At 32.8% G+C, this 18694-nt stretch overlaps 1 protein-coding gene across 1 annotated transcript in view; it reads right to left on the bottom strand.

The window, feature by feature from the left end:
• Positions 1-18694, bottom strand: part of LOC118196806 (uncharacterized) — a 405955-nt gene that overhangs the window by 147237 nt on the left and 240024 nt on the right. The window lies entirely within an intron of this gene.

An 18694-nucleotide genomic window follows, 5' to 3' on the forward strand; every position in this document is an offset into this window, starting at 1 on the left:
CTTCCAATTACATAATATTCCAATGATGAAAGTATTCATGTTCGAGTAATGTAAAATTAAAAAATAATAATTTTGGACAAGTAAAGGAAATATGATTTTGAATGCGGTCTGCCGGTTCCTATACCTTTATTTGGGAAGGATTTACACTCATCATGAAAAAAATAAAATTATAAGAAATTTGACTTCTGCAGGACAAAAATTAACCGGGACATTTAATTTCAAAATTTGAAGTTTTTAGTGTTCTTTAGAAGTACTGGTTAATTAAGTTAAAATAGTTAGAGGAAATAAATTTAAATAAACTTCAGCAAAAAAATACGTAAAATTTATTCGGCCGTGCATGGAAGTCATGGTACCCACATCAGATTTCATATAAAAACAAGAATATTTGTACCTTTTAAAGCAGTTTTGTTATCTGAAGTAAATGTCTGTGAGCAGCGGTTGCGAAAATAAATACGGATAACGACTTTTGTGAGCACTGTGAGTATTAAAGCCTTAAAAACGACAATTATACAAATTCTTTAAATAACTTGGTCTTGAAAGCCGTCTGATATCTCTATCTCTACATATAATAAAACAAAGAGTCTGTCTGTGCGTGTGTGTGTGTCTTTCGTTTGCGTTGCGCGTAAACTAATAGACCCACAGCTACGAAATTTGGTACATAGGTGCATCTAGACAGGAGCCAGTGCACCTCGGAGCGATTTTTTCGAAATTCGAATTCGAATTTTTTTATTTTTATTTATTATGTTTTGTGACGAAATCGCGTCATTTTGAGACATAATGGGCTATAGGAAAGCGAGATTTTACTCTACGCACTCCGTTTTCACATCGTCATGAAACGTAGGCACTTAGCTATTTTACGAACTTAAAATAAATTTTCTGTTTCAATAAATCGATTCAATTATCGATTTAACAAAGTGAGCTTAACACCTCTTCAACGGGATTTTTTTCTAAAAAAGTTTATGTTTAAAAATGTACAGTTTATTTTTCTTTGATTTTTGGACACGATAAACTTTCATCCTTGCGACTGCCTTTACAAAAAGAATTTTGGAAAAATGATAATATTTTGTATTTTTAAGAAATTTTTTAAATGAAGCTTTAGAGTACACTTTCTCACATCTCACATCTTTAAAAATGTGATTTTGGCAACAATTTTCCTTTCTTATTGTTGTTGATAGATTTTGGATGAAATCACATCATTTTGAATAGTTTCATTCTTTTAGAAATATGGGTTTGGCAACAATTTTTCATCGTATTTCTTATGCCACTGTTTTTAAGAGATTGGCGAATTTCATTGTCATTTTTATGTATATACAATACATTTTTATGGATTTTTTTTATAAAGTTGTTCTGCAGAGTAAAATTCTGCGCGGAATTTTTGTTTTTTGTGTTGCTTTCATGTTATTTTTTACTTATTTCACTGTTTGTAAGATATTGAAAAGTTTTTTGCATGATTTTTGTTCTTCAACGGAAAGTTGGTTAATTTTTTTATTAGGATAATTAATATTTGTATTAAGTGTATTAAGTAATATTCGTATTAGCTTTTTTCATTGTAACCTTTTTCTCTTGAAAATATAAGATAAAATATCATTAGGGTACTTTTCCGTTTTGCCGGCGCAAGCGATAAAGTCGCCAATAATGGTACAACCGATGCCAAACGGAATATTCTCGCTGGTAACCTTTTACGCCTCATTTTCAAAACAAGTCGCAGCTTTTTCTTATCAGATTGATTGTTTCTTTCAATACTGGCATATAATTACATAGAATTTTTATCAGATAGTTCAGTTTTATGTCTAAAGCCATTTTCGGTAATTAGGTCAATTAGGATGCAATCACAGCGCTTACCCGAAGCCGAAAATATAGAAAAGAAAAGCCAAGGGTTAAATTCATCAATTCTAATGAGAATGCATTAGTTAAGTAAAGCACTACAGTTTTACATAATTTCTGAGTAAGCTTTCGTACGCATTGAAATATTTCTTGCATTTAAACTTGTGTTCCAAATTAAGATTTAACTTGAAATTAATGTAGATAATTACGGATAGCATTAGATTTTTGTAGAGTAGTTTATGTGAGATGATCGCTTGGAGTCACGTGATATGAACCGGCGAATTAGGATGTTGAACCATGAAAGCATAGTAAATTCTTAAATTAATGTCTTTTTACAAATTTATTGTCTTTATTTATTGGCTTTTTATAAAGTTTTAAGCGATATTAAAATGTTTATGCCTTCAAAAAAAAAAAAAAAAAAAAAAAAAAAAAAGAATTCTTAGAAGTAAAATTTTTTATGTGTTTACTGTATGTTGTCGCCAATAAAGTCTGCTTGGCGAGATGTGCGCCGGCGAAACGGAAAAGTACCATCATTAGTTATACTTTGCTTTTCAGAATTTGTTTGTTTTTTGTATTCTTTTATGTTATTTATTGCTCATTTCACTGTTTTTAAGATATTGAAATGTTTTGAGTGATTTTAGGAAACAAAGTTCTTAACCTCCTTTATACCATTTGAGTTCTTAAGATTTTGCAAAGGGAAGTTGGTGAATTTATTTATTAGGATAATTATTATTTGTATTAAGGGATTGCTTATTCATTGTAATGCTTATTTCATTGTAATTTTGTTATACATAATAACTTTTTTTTATGAAGTTGTTCTGCAGAGTAAAATTCTACGCCAGTTTTAAATTTAACGTTCGGTGTTCCCTTCAGCCATTTATCCGGTACATTTAAAAGCCAGACGATAAAATATGCGAAGCTGCTAGTGATACGATAAAATATGATACAAATATGCAAATCTAGCCAACTTCTGGAATAACAGTATGATTAATTCAAATATGTGCAACTAATTTTCAGTTACTGCAAGCACTTGCTGAATATATAACTACCGCTTTTATCATACCCAAAGAAGTATTAATATAATTGACAGCTTTATGTTATTTTAAAATTTTGAGATCATACAGAACATAATTTTCTAAGATTGAAAGGAAAGAAAAGCAAATTACTTTTTACTGATTGCTTCTACCTGCTTGCTTTTGGTTTTCGACGTGTAACTGGTAGAACGTCCAGCTGATGGTTCGGGTGCCACTGTAAGACACTTAAGTTCATACTGCAATAGGAAAAATCTGATTTAAAACTTGAAATTAAGGAAAAATGTTATTTGAGTTTGGCGTAACTTCTCAAGAAACATCTATTGGTTTTGATGGCAATCAGACATAGATTACTTTTCTTAGCTTTTATGAATCGAAAGAGACTAAAATCTCTTCCCCTGAGACATCTGAAGCGCCCGTGTATGCGAATTTCTGTTAGAATAGATCTTCCTTCCTCCTGCCTGGTAAAATGTTACAGCATTAACAATAACCAACTTAAGTGAAATGATTACTTCTCTCTTGGGGATCTTTGTGAGGTTTAACCTATTTTGTGCAGTTTTCCCTTAGGACAAGATTGCAGCTGTGAGCATCAGAAGTAAATATTGACGTTAAACAAAGAAGGTGCAATCTAATGAGAAAGCTTCTTTAGTTGCTTCAAAAGAATTATTCTCCTGAAACTAGTGAGTCATGCACTAGCTTGATGGGGAGAAAACATCAGGTAGAAAATGGACGAAAGTATTCGGGTGACCTTGCCAATGGCTGAATGCACGGGCGTTACGGGCGACTTCGTTGTAAAATATTTAAAAAGGAAAGAAAAATTTGCCAAGTACTTTTTCCAATGCTGTGTAGGAGCTTCAATATTCAGTACAATTTCAATTTTATTTTCATCTATTCTAATAAAACTAGCGGACAAGCCCGCCAAATGAGCGCGCTGTGGCCAAAGCAAAATTTTTAAGGATATAAGATTAAAGATTCCACGCTTCGAATGAAGATGTCAATGGAACATTGAATTATTCCTTATTAAAATTCTGCAAAAAAATTCAATAGTAAGTACAAAAGACAATTTTTGTTTATTCGTTTAACCTATATGTCAGTAATTTTTCTCTTTCTGCATGGCAAAAAATTCTGCTTAATAAAGAAGATTATATATGTAATATTTTATGTGCGTAGTTAGAGACAACAATCTGAAATGTAATTCACCGTTTATAGCCAACCTATTAACTGAAATTAATAGCCCTTGTGGGCAAGTTTCCCCTTTGGGCTAATAATGTATAAATTCCTGTGGTTTTATAACTATTACAATTATTAACCATAAATAGTGAAATTTGTGTCAGTAGAGTAGAAACTTTACGTTTGTAAAATAAGATATTGTTACGAATTTGGTATTTAAAAAGCTAATGTTAGTTCAATTGTAAATTAAATGGCTTTATTTCCCGCGCAGTGCAGCGCGTGACGAATATTAAAAGAAAGCTAAGCCGGAAAATTGAAAATACTACTAGAGCGCGTGCATGTAACATTTAATAAATATCTCTTTTTGATTTCGAGAAAGTACTAGAAAATTCTCGCGCGTGATTTTAAAATCTTATAAAAGGAGGAAAACTTCTCAGTTCGTGGTAGTTACTTAGTTTGTCGTTGTTTAGAAAACTGCTCTTGTTGACTGTAGCGAATTCGCGTATTAACTTTCTGTAGTTGTTTTGAATTAAGTTCTCTTGAACGTTTGAGTAGTTAGAAGATAACTACTGTGATATATTGTGATACTGCACGATTATTTGATGACATTTAATCATATTTGTTGTGATAATAATAAATTTTCTTCATTTTTCATCGGACTTGTGCATTCATTTCGTAACGAACCCGTACGCACGCAACAATATTTAATCAAATTCGAATGTCAATTGATGCTTACTACGAATTAATAATTTTTCTGGATTGTGCGGGGTTTTAAGAAGTGGAATGCTGTTCAGAGTTCCTAAAAAGAACGTAAGGCAAAACAGAATTTATAATCGGGACAGAAGGTAATTTCACGGGAAGTACAACACGGTTGCAAATTTCTTTTTGATTTCGACATGTATAATTTCTTTTCTTTGCTGGCTATTCCTCAAAAATAAGTGAACGTTGTTTCCTTTTCCGACTCGGAAAATTACAACGTCTAAAACATAAACACCTGCTTGTCAAGCAAGGGCAGCATATGTTTTGTTTCATGTATTTTGGATGTTTTTTGGAAGAATTTGCTGGGAAGAAAATGTGCCGCGCAGTCACATAATTTTTTTGACAACTTCATCTCAAATTTTCTTTTCGGTATTCAAACAAGGCAGAAAAAGAGTGAATTAAAGTACTTACTTTTCGTTCTCTATATATTTTGCGGGCGTTTCGAAATTTTGTTATCGTAAAATGCTGCCAGTTTTTTGTGTTCCTCAAATATTTTTTAACTGTTTAAAATAAAATTTTCTCTACGTTTGCGAGAAATTTGTCATCGTTTGGAGCGCATCAAATATGTGCAACTTCCGAAACAACATACTGGAGCTCTTAGCTTATGGTAAAATTTTCTTATTAAATGTTTTTTTTTTAATAGAATGTTTTTCTTCGCTAAGAGAATTCTTTTCGGTTTGTTTTTACGTAACAGAAAGAGGTGGCTTTTTATAATCATATAAACTGCAGGAAAATCCTTCCCGTCCCTAAGAATTTCAATTCAACAGTTTTATTTTCAGTTTCAGTGAAAGGGCTTCTGAGGTGTGAAAGTGTTTCCTGTTATTTACATAAATCTTAATGAATACGTATTTCCTGTATGCAGTGTTAACGAGTTTAGCCCTGAACATTTGAGTGTTTAAAATAAAAGCACACCCCCTTCAACTTCGCCGCTCAGCGTAATATAATCTTAGACTGGTACCTATTTTAATAACACTCATGACAAATTTAGACACAATTTTCAATAATTATTCTTTCCAAAGATGAGTATTCTGCAGAATAATGGAAAGGACCTCGTATGCATTCTTTTTGCTTAGACTGCAATTTTGGATGCTTTTAGTGTAATACGCTCACTCTAAAAACATGCAAATTAGAATAAAAGAACGACAAGAAAAAAAGAATGTTAAGTTTAAACCCTTACATAAAACAATAAAAATATTGTAAGATTTCGTTAACAATGAAAGGTTGAATTATTTACAACAGAAGCTATATCGGCAATTGAGGAAAGTTACAGTTAAGAAAACACCGTAGATATTTTTATGGATAAATCACTCTGCATTATTATGAGTATCATTTTAAGTTAAATCGAACTTAATACATAGGAATAATAAGTTTCATAAGAAAGTTTTCGAATCATTCTTATTTCAGAGAATTTTATCTTATAAAATATTAGCTTAAACCTCTTACTTAACAATGCTATTGAAAGCTTCATGAAAAGTAACTATTTCATAATGACGAATTCAGCATCATTTTGGGACCGTAGTGTTCAGTATGTATTCACAGTACATTTTGCTTCAGGAATTATAAAGTAATGTGGTTTATTTCCCTAAGGGAGGGGGAACACAACTTCTGCCAGTTCTGAAACTTCCAGATGTAAATAGGACGTGCTTCCAATACATCACAAGGCATGCAGAAAGGAAGGACAAAATTCCTGACATTCTCCCCCACTTAAAGTGTGATTGCGGAAGAGAAGATACAATTGACAACTCCCGGTAGTGACGAATAATCATTTGCCGTATTTTTATTTAGAGTGCCATTTATTTTTCTGAGTCTCACGTGAATTAACTTGCCTTGTAAAAAGTATGCGAACCTCACCAATGGCTGAGTGGTTAAATATGCTGAATGTTGGTGGTTCGACCCTGATTCGAGCCCAGAAGAACGGGACAGGAAACCACGAAATAAGCAGCTGCATCGTCATGAAGACTTATCAGCTTAGTTGCTTATGACGTGGGGTCATCCACTATCTGCACTTTATAATAATTTTTTAATATTTACATAATAAGGACAATATTGCATAACTAAGTTACATAATAATGTCAATAACATAACAGTAGTATCAGTCATGTATCAATAACATATATATAACTAACATAATGATTGTTTTGGTAACATTTCGGTAACATAACAATTAATTTTGATTAAGTCAATACATAATAATATTTTATAACGTAATTATATCACAAAGTAATAGTATTTATGCTGCCTTCAAATTGTCGCAGTTTATTGATAAATAGTTTATTAGATTTTGGAGCTTTTACCTAAGGATGTAGTCATGTTAACACGTAGTCTGCCCAGAAGAACAGGCTGACTAGATGTTTGATTTTTGTGTTTTTCACCATGTGTAAGGTGAACATGAGCCGGTTTCCTCAGAAGTCCAGGCGCATCAGCGGCCGAACGGTAAGCCAGCTGATTACTGGTAGTTCGCCGTCGAGTAGGGACAATGGTTAGCAACGTTGACTGTTGTAACGAAGGGTCCGGTTTCGAATCCCGGAGAAGAGATGGATGTTTAGTGCAATAAATGTATAGTGTCTGTGTGGCATAGGGCACTCTAAATACGCGGCGAGCTGAAAGTTCTCTCGAGAGGCTGGTAGAAGGAGAAGAGGGACGGAAGAGTCTCGGAATTGTCCTTCCGGTGTGCACTCTCTTAAGGGGGCTCATACACCTTAAACCCCTTATGAGCTTCGAATTATGTGACTGTTGCAAGAATTGAGATATTTTATTTATTTTAAAAGTAATTACTTAAAACTTTTTACAGCTGACTACATAATATAGCTGCTTTGTAAGCTAGTAACCAGAAAGTTTGTGTTGCAACAAATATTTTTGTAATTTAATCCGCTTTGGGACAAAATATTTCGCCATGTTTCCAACTTGCGCGCATGATATTTTAAAAATGGCTAATGGTACATACTTGAAACTGGATGGAATTCTTTATATGGGCACTATTTTTAAACTGAACCAAAAATCTGATGAATATTTTAATATTGAAAAATTTTATGCACGAAAACATTACAGATTTTTTGAATAAAATACATTTTATAAACTCAACTCCAAATAAAATAAAAATTTAACATGAAATTCTCAGTTTTTGTTTTACAGTAGTTTCCAAATGTTATAAAAGCTATATATAAACTATGTAATTAAATAATGCGACAGATAATTTTAAACTGTGCGCGCAAGGTGGAAACATGACGAAAATTTTTGTCACAAAGCGGATTAAATTACAAAAATATTTGTGGCAACACAAACTTTCTGATTACAATTTCAGAAAGCAGCTATATTATGTAGTCAGCCATAAAAAGTTGGAAGTAATTACTTTTAAAATAAGTAAACTATTCCAATTCTTGCAACAGTCACATATTCGAAGATCATAAGGGGTTTAAGGTGTATGAGCCCCCTTAAAAGAGGTGGAACGCAGCTAAAGCCGGGCTGTCACCTGTATTTGGCTCTTTCCAACTAGAAATGTTGTGCTCACCATTGTGTGACAAATAAAATCGGTAACAACGACAGCAACACTGGTGGTTCGATCCGGTTTTCGAATTTCAGCAAACGCACGGGCGCTTTCGTCGTTTTCCCCGTGTGTACGAGCCAGTTTCCCGTAGAAATCCCTTACGAAGACATATAGGCAGATAGCCTATATGTCTTCGTAAGGGATTTCTACGTGCTTCTCTAATTAAATAAGCCAAACAAACCCTTAAAACGTCCTCCGCGAAGACTCTCCTCCTTTTACGCAAATAGTCCTTGTGCTATAATGGGCTTAAATAGCCTAACCTGCCGAACCCAGAAGAACAGGCTGGCTGCGTCGTTAATTTTTGTAGTTTCCACCAAGTGTAGCTTAAAGACGAACCAGTTACTCTACACCAGTTAAAAGAGTTCTCCACGAAAACATTTTTTTAAACAGATCGTTCTCGTGTACTTTACTTTATTCAAATAGCGTAAACTAATCCGAAAGTATACGAAACAGGTTACTAAATGTTATAAATACTGCATTTTAGATGCAACTAGACGATGGATGGATAGTTGTTGTTTTTTTAACATTGCCGGTGAGATGAAAATAAGAGTTTACGATGGCGAAATAAACTTGATGAATGTCAGGTTATAAAATGAGGACAGACCATGAAAAATAATTTCAAGAAAATTTAACAATGAGATAGTATTGTTGCGTGCGTACGGGTTCGTTATGAATTGAATGCACAGGTCCGATGAAAAATTAATAAAATTTATTATTACCACAATAAATAAAACAAAATGCTTAAATTTCCTCAGATATTCGTACAATATGTCATGATCTCTCAGTAGTTATATTTTAAACTACTAAAAACGTTCAACAGAACTTAATTAAAAAATCTGATGTGTACACCACATCACTTCCTTGTACGGAATATTAAATTATACGCATTTTTTCTTGCATTTCATTTAAACTTATTGGATTCAATTAAATCTACTTCGCCGATAGCGCATAGAGCACAATAGAATAAATGCATTATTTAAAATTCACTCTAGTATTTGTTTACCAAAGCAACACTCTGGCGCTAGATTCACTTAACAGTATTATATTTTGTTCATATTATAACTCACAATACACAAAATTTATATCATTTAAAGAATAGAATTATCTAATCGTTTCCACATGTTCTATTCAAATACTATAATAAAGCTAAAACGATGTATAAAAGAAATTGAGCAAACAAAACAACAACAAAAAACAGTTTTTCACAGACGAACTAGTATTTGTCATTCAATTAATTCAGTTCTCACTTCGCGAGAAGGCAAAAATACATAAAAACTCAAAATATCTGTATTAAAAATTACGAAGCAAATCTTAAACGCTTATTTCCTCGAAAAAATTCTAGAAAGGATTAAGCATGATTTAATTCGCAATAATAAATGAAGGCGTTATCTTTGTTGTTGCGAAGGTTAGTTTCTCTAGATTGGCAACAAATCCGCTATCCTGCTGTTTCAAATGTAAACAAGAGGAATGGCCGCCATCAAAAACATTATTAGGCTTAGCGGTACTTAAACAATTTTAAAATTGTTGATAATTCTAAATATATTGCATACAGATTTACTAAAAGCATAAAATCCTTAACCGGAAGATAAGAACAACATAATTCAATCATTTTTAAAGCAAACAAATGTACAATTTACAAACATATAAGAGTAAAGAAACCGAGATCACTGAGCCGGGTAACAGAGTGGATATATACATAAATATATTTATATACGTTTGGCGCGGCCGATTGCAACCAAAATACGAGGTGCACATCTACATGTTATAGCAGTCCTATATACAAAATTTCAACGTTCTGAGGCAACTCGTTTTTGAGTTATGCGAGATACGTACGTAGATACGTTCGTACAGACGCCACGAAAAATTCTCTTCAGAATTCATTTTAAAGCAGTTTTATAATTTTTTTGGAGGAAAAGAGTGTTTTATTTTGTCCTTACGTACATATATCACGGAAATGCATCGTTAAATTGCATTTGAAAGAGGTCAAAACGGGATATTTTCGTGGAAATATGCTGCCGGAAACTTTTCGCGATTACAATACTTCCTTTCTACTTCGTACAAGGAAGTAAAAGAGAAAAACGTAAAGAAAGCTAATCCGTGAATCCGCGTTTAGTTTTCCGGGTGAACCGAGATATCTGAATTAGCTCTCTCTTTAAATAACGTTTTGCATAGCGTTGTATTTTAACGTTTTAGTAGTTTGAAGTGTAACTATTGATTATACTGCGCGAATATTTGTACGAATATCTCTGAGGAAAATTTCTGCGTTCTATTATGTTTCTTTTGATAAGAATAAATTTTTATTAATCTATTATCGGACTTGTGAATTCAATCTACTACGAACCGTACGCACGCGAAAATATATACAGGGTGGTCATAAAATAATATTCCTCACTATATAATTCTCTAACGGTCTATCCGCTCAACCAATCGGAGTGAAATTTCGAATATTGTTATTTGAAGGTGTGTGCCCGAGACTGTGGTGATCTAAAACAATGGAGCTCTCATGGTTAAGGTTACAGTGAATTCGAACGTGAACACCCACTTTTTTTCCTTTCAGAATTAGTCAGCACATTGAAAAGCCGTAAATGGCACTGGAATGCACACGTAAATGCCAAAAACTGCCGGCGTAAAATATTTGCAAAGAAGAGCACTGCAAAAGACCAAGGACAGCACAAGGGAGGAGAAGGGAAAAAAGATCTTTGATTGGAATTACAAGTTTGAAAAATGTACACCGGTTCGAGGTAGATTGATCTCCAGTGTCTTTGCAGTTTCAGGGCCACCGCGGCCTCCCGACCTCACACCGAAGAATTTAAGATACACTTGTTATCTCAATTTTAAGTTGTAAAGATCATATCCACTTTGTCGTTGCTGTCAGCAATCTCTCGCATACAATGCGTTATCATCTGCGAAGGTGGGCAGTTTAAAACCAATAAAGTTTCCTTCCCTTTCCTTTCTTGTGTTGTCATCGGTCATTTACAATGCTATTCTTTGGAGATGTTTTGCGCCGGCCGTTTTCTTCATACGTGTATCGCTTCAACGTCATTTATGGTTTTTCAAGGCGCCGGTCAATTTGCGCAACAAAAAGGTTTGTATTACCATTCGAACTCACTGTAACTGTAGCCGTGAGAGCTCTGATGTTTTAAATCAACACAATCTCGAGCTCACAACTACAAATAACAATATCTGAAATTTTATTTCCATTGGTTGAGCAGAGGGGCCGCTAGGGATTCACATATCGAGGAATTTTTTTATTTCTATCCCTGTATATATATATGATGTACCAGCTTTAGTCGTAGCTTAAATTATCAGACGATAAGTTTAAAAATAAACAGGATCCATTTATTATTATTCAGGAGAAAATAGCCGTTACAAAATCAGATATCCGGAGTAAATAAAAAGAATTACTAATAACCTTTTCTATGAAGTTTACTGCATCGTGACATTTAAGAAAAAGCCTCCGATATTCTTTTGCGAGTCCTTTTATAGCCTCTAAAAAGGCGGAGCTTCCAAGAAATGACGTCAGCCTCGTCAGCCAATCCAGTTCGCTTTGAATATTTCCAGAACATTCTATAACTGTACGTGTAGAAAAGGCGGGAAAAACAACTTGACTACGGGGCTGTAGATTCAATTCCACGTACTTTCAAATAAGAGAACGTCGCCATTAAAAATGAAAAGAACATACAGTTAGAATTTTAAGTGTATTCTTGACTATGGAATTTTATTATTACAAACATATATATATTTAGCAAAAATTCTATCATTCGTATAAAGCTAATTTAAAGCAAATTTAAATTTAAATTAAAAATTATGAAAATTTAATTGTATATAAATAAAAGATTAGTTATTGCTGCGAGCAAATTTGCAATATCATTCAAATTCTAAGAGCATATGTAAATTAATAGCTATCCAATTATTATAACTTTTACCGTCAGATGAAAGGAGCAATTTGAACAAAAGGGCTTTTCGTATCGTTTTGGCATATTGCATTGGTACACTATAAACGGTGTTTCACTTTTTAAATTGTTGCTACCAAATATTAGAGCCCTGCATTATATTTAAAGAAATTAAATAAGGAAGAATCTGCATCAATGTACGTATATATATGTTTTTGTCGCATTGAGAAAAAACAACGGTAGCTAGAGAGATCAAATTTTGATTCGGAGCGAGTAATGGCAACATTGTATGGGAGAGAAAAGAAAAATTATCTCCAGTGCGCGAGACTGTGTATCGGAAATTTCAAAGAAAGGCTCATTTTAAAATTATTTTGCAATATTGCTGTTGAACTGAATTTTATGGTTTAAGTGCAAAGAACATGATATCTCTACGCATAATAAAAGAAAGAGTGTGTCTGCGTGTGTGTGTGTGTGCCTTTCGTATGCGCTGCGCGTAAGCTAATAGACCCACGGCTACGAAATTTGGTACATAGGTGCATCCAGACAAGAGCCAGTGCACCTCGAAGCGACGTTTTCGAAATTCGAATTCGAAATTTTTTTTTTATTTTATGTTTTGTGACGAAATTGCGTCATTTTGAGACATAATGGGCTATAGGAAAGCGAGATTTTACTCTACACACTCCATTTTCACATCGTCATGAAACGCAGGCGCTTAGCTATTGTACGAACTTAAAATAAATTTCGTGTTTCAATAAATCGATTAAATAGGAGTTTATTTAACAAAGGGAGTTTAAAACCTTTTCAACGGGATATTTTCTAGAAAAGTTTATTTTTAAAAATGTACAGTTTATTTTTCTTGGATTTTTGGACACGTTAAACTTTCATTCTTGCGACTGCTTTTACAAAAAGAATTTTGGGAAAATGATAATATTTTGCATTTTTTAAAAAAAAAATTAAATGAAGCTTCCGAGTATACTTTTCACATCTCACATCTTTGAAAATGTCATTTTGGCAACGATTTTCTTGTCTTATTGTTGTTGATAGATTTTGGATGAAATCGCATCATTTTGAATAGTTTCATTCTTTTAGAAATATGGGTTTGGCAACAATTTTTCATCGCAGTTTTTATGTCGCAGTTTTTAAGAGATTGGGATATTTCGTTGTCATTTATATATATATATATATAATACATTTTTATTGAATTTTTTTATAAAGTTGTACTGAAGAGTAAAATTCTACGCGGAATTTTATGCTTTTTGAGTTTCTTTCATGTTATGTTTTTGCTTATTTCACTGTTTGTAAGATATTGAAAAGTTTTGCATGATTTTTTTTCCTTCAACGGAAAGTTGGTTAATTTTTTTATTAGGATAATTAATATTTGTATTAAGGGATATAGCTTATTTCATTGTAATTTTTTCTTTTGAAAATATAAGTTAAAATATCCTTAATTATACTTTACTTTTCAGAATTTTTTGTTTTTTGTATTCTTTTATGTTATTTATTGCTCATTTCACTGTTTTTAAGATATTGAAAAGTTTTGTGTGAGTTTTTTAGGAAGCAAAGTTCTTAACCTCCTTTATATCATTTAAAATCTTAAGATTTTGCAAAGGAAAGTTGGTTTATTTATTTATTAGGATAATTAATATTTGTATTAAAGTATATTGCTTATTTCAATTTTGTTATACGTAATAACCTTTTTTATGAAGGTGTTCTGCAGAGTAAAATTCTACGCAGTTTTTAAATTTAACGTTTGGTGCTCCTTTCAGCCATTTTTCCGGTACATTTAAAAGCCAGACGAAGGCAGGCAGCTGATAGTTTAATAAATAAAGGTAACACACAAAACATTTATAAAAGATTCTTTGGGCCTAATATAAAATCTGAAAGCTTTTGGTTTTTATAATGTATTTATTTTATTTTAACGTATATTTATTTATTTAACTATACTTGGTATATTAATGATACTAATTAAGAAATGTTAAAGGTAATTTCTGTCATCAGAATATTTCAAGGAGACACTAAAACTTCAAGAAGACTTCGCGGAGTAAAATGTCACCGAGATTAGTAGTACGCAGGGAACGAGAGTATCTTCATGTTGCTGTTCACTTTCAGTCTCATTTTCTTCATTAGGCAACTGTTGCCACGGCAGCTAAGGATTTGATTAAGTATTTATTGGTCACTTTCCCGTGTTGAGGAAGAGAAACTTTTCGCATAGTAATCGCAGACAGTAAATGTGACGAAGAATGCTAAAAACTCCGATTAATATTGTGACGTAAAATTGAATAAAACATGTGTGGTCATTGATGAAATCCACGAATATCATTATGGCTTTTGCATGGATCACTGTTCTTTTAATATAATAATTGTATTAAAGTTGAAGATCGTAGTAGCAGTACTTCAAATTCATTTATAATAAACTAATAGAATAGTTCAGATAACCGTCTGCTGATCTCTATCATTAAAATATATGATATGGACAGCACACGACTACCTTGTAGGGAATTATCAAATTACACACATTTTTTGCTGCATTTGCTTTTAATTTATTTCCTCGAATTTCACTTGAGATATATTTCTCATCAATTATAGCTCTGACTTCGCGGCAAAGCAAAAATGCATAAAAACTCAATCTTCGTTAAAAGTTTTAAAATGCAGAATAACCCAAAATGCAATTTAAATTTGAAAAAAAAATTTTACAATTAAAATTACACTTTCCATGCCAAATCAAGCAATACTGCCAGCGAGCTGGAAGACAAAATTTTCTTTGCACTAAATTGAGTTTACTTTTGATGCCATTGGGTAAAAAGGCACAAAATATGATGCACCATGCACCAACTGAATTAACTGTTCTAATAATGTTTTCGAAAGAACACGAATGACGGTCTCGTTAGCCTTAGTGGCACTTAAACCTTTAAATTATTGATAAATCTGCAACTACTGCATGCAGATTAATTAAAGGCATTAAAACCTTAACCGGAAAATAAGAACAACATTATTCATTCACTTTTAAAGCAAAAAATATACAATTTACCATCGTATAAGAGTAAAAACATAGAGCTCACCTAAAGGAGCAATGTATATATATATGTTTGGTGCGATTGCTGATGTTATAGCAAATCCACATACAAAAATAGAAAATTTCAATGTTCTACGGCTGTTTGTTTGAGTTATATGATATACAAGCGTATGTAAGTACAGATGTCACTCAAAAAATTCTTTCTGAATCCCTTTTACAGTCCGTTTTGGGAAAAAGAGTACTTTTTTCTGTCTGTAGGTACAGATGTTTCGCAAAAACGTTATTCAAACCAAACAAAATTACTATTTAAAGGCGATAAAGATCGAGTGGGCCATCCATGTAACAGAGAACTTCGTCCGTGAAAACCACAAATTAGCTATCAGAAAATGTGAGATCGCAAAAGTGTGCACATTCCGGAAATAGTTTTCTTACAGATCTCTAGTTTGTGATTTTTGAATCATGAATTCGGCCTAAGACATGCAGATATCGGTTTGAAACGTTTTTAAACGCCTCTAAAACGAAGCTGTTTGTGGGGTGAGGCAAAATCTCAATGGCCTCTGATTGGCTTACGGCAGGAAGAAGCAAATGATTTATGCAAATAATCTAAACAATTTGGCGTAATTGAAAGATGCGATACACCGACATGTCCGCAACATTCCTTCTGATATGCAAAGAGCTGCTGTTGAGAATGCTTGCTTTCGGAAAATGGTGGACGCCTCATTGAACATGCTTTGTTTCAGAAGCGATTAAACACATTTTAAACCGATGTCTTCACGTCTTATTTCGTTTAACAATATTGCATGCAGCGCCGTTTGGTGGCGAGTTTTTGAACTTTTTTTCCGTGGAAAATAAATTCCCATGATCTCCATTACAAGACTACCAAGTTTGATAACCATTTAGTGCAGTAGTTTTCCTTTCATAAGCATTTCAAAGTGGAAGTTTATTTATAACCACCCTGTACGTATCAACCTACAGACGTACTCACTCATCACTGTTCTGTACGTAGGTAAAAAATTCATTTTGAATCCATTTTACAGTCTGCTTTGGAAAAAAGAGCCTTGTATTCTGTCCGCACTTACAGATGTTATGTAAAAAATTGTCAAAATGGATTCGCGAACACTCAAAAGGGATATTTCTGTTTTCTCAACTACAATACTTTCTCTGCTTCGTACAAGGAAATAAAACCACCTGCGGCTAGAAATATTATTGTTCGAAGCACTTGAGATAAGGGAAGGGGGGATACGTTGGTTTCATGGTAAACTCTTTTGCAACGGCTTTCTTCAGGAAATTCTTTGAGTATTTCAGTTCCGCTAAATCGTCAGAGATCTTTCTTCTTTTCAGGCCTGGATGTAAACTTCATTTGAAAATGGAAGCTCAAGAAGCATCTGCCGTACGAAACCCAAAATCTTCCGCATTTATTCTTACCAAGCGCAACGATTTGAAGAACAAGCAGAAGTACATGACATCTTGAAATGTCTAAATTTCTAGGGCCCAGAAATGGGATAAAAAATTGCAAGACGATACATATATATAAACAGAACAGGAATATTTTCCTCTACATATCCCAAATATCTTCCGAAAATCTGGGAGGAAGTAGTCCACTGAGTAAGAATCAAATGCAGTAGCTCTTACATTTCTTTCGATAACTGTGGGATTCCGTGAAAACTTTTTTAGTACTTCACACCTTTTAGAAATTCTGTTAGTTGTATAACAATAACAAATTTCGCATTTGTAAAGCTCTTTATTTAAGTATATAAAATAGTCTGGGGAAGAAAGAAATATATGCAACTATAATCAATATATATATAAATCTGATGTGTACACCGCATGACTTCCTTATACGAAATATTAAATTATACGCATTTTTTTTTTTTTTTGCATTTCATTTAAACGTATTGGATTGAATTAAATCTACTTCCGACAGCGCATAAACCACAATAGAATAAATGTATTATTTAAAATTCACAATATTTGTTTACCATAGCGACACTCTGGCGCTAGGTTCACTTAAAAGTATTATATTTCGTTCATATTATAACTCAGAATGCACAAATTTTCTATCATTTCAAGAATTATCTAATCGTTGCTACATGTTCTATTCAAATACTATAATAAAGCTAGAACGATGTATAAAAGAAATTAAGCAAAGAAAACAAAAAAGAAACAGTTTTTCACAGACGATTGAGTATTTCTTATTCCATTAATTCAGTTCTCACTTCGCGACAAGGCAAAAATACATAAAAACTCAAAATATCTGTATTAAAAATTACGAAGTAAATCTTAAACACTTATTTCCTAGAAAAAATTCCAGAAAGGATTAAGCATGATTTAATTGGCAATAATAAATGAAGGCGTTATCTTTGTTGTTGCGAAGATAAGTTTCTCTAGATTGGCAACAAATCCACTATCCTGCTGTTTCAAATGTAAACAAGCAATGGCCGCCATCAATAAAATTATTAGGCTTAGCGGCACTTAAACAACTTTAAAATTGTTGATAATTCTAAAAATATTGCATAGAGATTTACTAAAGGCATAAAAACCTTAACCGGAAGATAAGAACAACATAAGTCAATCATTTTTAAAGCAAAAGAGTTACAATTTACAAACATATAAAAGTGAGGAAACTGAGATCACTGAGCCGGGCGACAGAGTGGATATATATATATAAATTTAAACAAATTTAAATTTCATTCCTTGCAGCAATGGCGCAAAGAATATTTAATTAAATATGTAGTTAAATTTAATTTTTGTAATTAAACTCAATTTATTCTTATGAAACAATTATATATATAAATATATTTATATACGTTTGGTGCGGCCGATTGCAAACAAAATACGAGGTGCACATCTACATGTTATAGCAGTCCTATATACAAAATTTCAACGTTCTGCGGCCACTCGTTTTTGAGTTATGCGAGATTCGTCCGTACGTTCGTACAGACGCCACGAAAAATTCTCTTTAGAATTCATTTTAAAGCAGTTTTATAATTTTTTTGGAGGAAAAGAGTCTTTTATTCTGTCCTTACGTACAGATATCACGCAAAAACTTCGTTAAATTACATAATGGATATTTTCGTTGAAATATGCTGCCTGAAACTTTTCGCGATTCCTTTTTACTTCGTACGAGGAAGTAAAAAAGAAAGTCTCTATGTTTTTCCTCTAATAACTCAGTCAGTTCTATAGCTATTGTCACCAAACTTTCTACGATTCTTTTCTGGGTTCTGGAAAGGTTCGACGTCCACTTTTTTCCAGAAAAAAAATGGCTAAAATCCGAGATGTTAATTAAGAACTCTGAAAAACGATTATTTTCGCCCTCATTTTTCCGAGTGGCTCTGCAGTCTCACAAGCAGGAGATGAAAATCTGCTTTATTTCTAAAGTTGTTGCCACTGCTCGCTTTCAAATTCCAGTGTTTGTTAATAAAAAATTTCTAACTTTTACAATGAAATAAAAATAGCATCG

Source organism: Stegodyphus dumicola, chromosome 4 (genome assembly GCF_044657685.1).
Source record: "Stegodyphus dumicola isolate Sdum_Otavi_A_Nest chromosome 4, ASM4465768v1".
Classification (NCBI taxonomy): Eukaryota; Metazoa; Arthropoda; class Arachnida; order Araneae; family Eresidae; genus Stegodyphus; species Stegodyphus dumicola.